The following is a 2,414-nucleotide window of genomic DNA, read 5'->3' as shown; positions in this document are numbered from 1 at the left end:
GCTTCCACATTTAGAACAATTTTCAAAATACTGAAACAAGAAAAATGATGTTTGAAAAACTGTTTTTTTTTTTTTTTTTTAAGATTTTTTAATAAAAAAATTACAAAAAGGTACATGTAAAAACCGTAGATTACTCTTTTTTTTTTTTTTTGGATAATGATAAGAGAATAGAGCTCAAGTACTTTTGAAGTGTGAGACTTTTTTTTTTTTTTTTTTTTTTTTGTAATAAAGATAAGCCTTTAATTTAATTTAAGAGATAAAAGAGTTTAGACAAATATTGTGAAGTCCACTATTTTCAATTTATTTACAACTATGTAATTAAAAAGCTTAGTTATAAAAAGCACCAAAACCACTGGTTAAACTGTGAACCAAAGTATTGGGAATGATTTGGTGTAAAATACTGAATATGCAATGACCCATTATCAAACTTGGTAAACTGACGAATTGCACGGGTTAATCTTTTTAACCCGCAGATAAACCAAAAAATACTGATTGGTCTGCATAGAACACAATCGACCAATATCACAACATAAACCTACTTGATTTTGATCATTAGTTGTATTTGGATTAAGTTGAAAACTTATTTTGAATTTCTATGAGATATGTTGTTTCAAGACTTTTGGACTATATAACTTGCCTATTGGATTATTTATGTGAATGATGTGTTTTTTTTTTTTTTTTTTTTTATACTTTCCAACTTTATGTCATCTGATGCTAATTTTTTATTGTTATAATTTATTAATTTACCTATTTGGAGTATTTTATTTTTATTTATTTTAGTTGCTTTTTATAAATATAAAATATATCATTTAATTAATTAATAAACATACAATTCAACACAATGAACCACTGGTTGAAACCAATGAACCAGTTGAACCAATTCTTCAGCCGAGTCAACCTCTGGTACAGTTTTTGTAACTATGTTAAAAACATATTATGTATCTTGAAAACATCCTATCAACCGTTTTCAAAATCTTGTTTTGAATAATAAGGAAAATAGGATACATTTTCTAAAAACTATATTTAGAAAACATGAGTCAAAAAATAGATTCAAGTATGAGACCACCATTTTATGGTTCACAAAACAAAAAAAAAAACTATATTTAAATTCTCTTACCAAATAGGCCCCATAGTTTCTCTAACATAGAGAGAAATATTTTGCTTATTTACAATGACTCTTCAAGCAAAGACAATCATAGTAGATCAATAAAAACATTTCTTGGTTTAAAAAAATTCCTAAAGCTGAAATAAGGGATATTAATTTATTCTCTCTCTCTTTGTGACTCTTTGAGACTTGAAGGTATATGCTGAAGCAGGTGGGGGGTAAGGATACCATATTGTTTTAGGCGAAAACATCATTTTGGGATCACAATCAATTTGGTCTCTACTATTGTAAATTTATAGTTAATTTGGTCCCTGCCGTTAAGTCACTAACGGAAAATATTTATATGGCAAACAGTTTGTACATTTGGCATATTTAATATTAAAAATTAGATCAAATGCTAATGTGTCTAAGTTTAAGTGGCCATGTCAGCACTTAGGTGTCAAAAAAAGCCACATAAGCTTTTATATAAATTTGGCGGCACCAACTACTACTGTCACATAAATTTTGTCAGTCATGTTGCCCAGGAAGCGGAAATAAGTATGTCTCCAAGATCTGTTCAGTATTAAAGAGCCCCATTATCCCCAAAATCCTGTAATAAATCCAAGTCCCCTGCTTAAATAAAATGAAGGTATTTTGAAGGCATCATGCCCTTCTTTCTGAATGCCTTGATTTTCTTCATCCAACATTTCATTGCTACAGTGTGTGAATCTTCGAATAATTCATCCCTCGAGCATATCTTTGACAGCGGAGACCCACAAAGTTGAGGATTCCCATGAAGGATGAGTAATTAAATGATTGGAGTTGCGTAGAATGTGGAATTTCTCCTGACAAGTTGTTATGTGACACGTCCAAGTGATTGAGGAAGATTAGACTTGCCATGCTAGGTGGCATGCTGCACGAAAGGCGATTCCTTGATAAATCAAGAGACTCCAAATTAATCATTTCATCAATGTTTTGGGATTGGTCCGATCAGATGATTTCTTGACAAATTCAAAATTTGCAATCCAAAAAGGATCATAACTTCCTTAGGAATTTCTCCCGAATAAGTTATTGGAAGACAGGTCAAGTAATTTTAAAAGTTTAAGAACATGGTTGAATACTATCTCCTTAGATTCGACTGTGAGTTTGATACCTTCAGAATAGGTTGTGTAAGGATAATAGATTAAGGAAAGAGTTTCCTCAAAGGAAGTCATGCCATCAAAGACACATCTTGGAATAGTTCCAGATAAATTATTTAAAGCAAGATCTAAAATTTTCAAAATTTTTAGTTGGTACATCTGCAAGGGAATATGTCCACTGAATGTATTAG

The sequence above is a fragment of the Quercus suber genome, unplaced genomic scaffold (genome assembly GCF_002906115.3).
Source record: "Quercus suber isolate HL8 unplaced genomic scaffold, Cork oak 2.0 scaffold_730, whole genome shotgun sequence".
Taxonomy (NCBI): domain Eukaryota; kingdom Viridiplantae; phylum Streptophyta; class Magnoliopsida; order Fagales; family Fagaceae; genus Quercus; species Quercus suber.
This window is presented reverse-complemented; position numbering follows the sequence as displayed.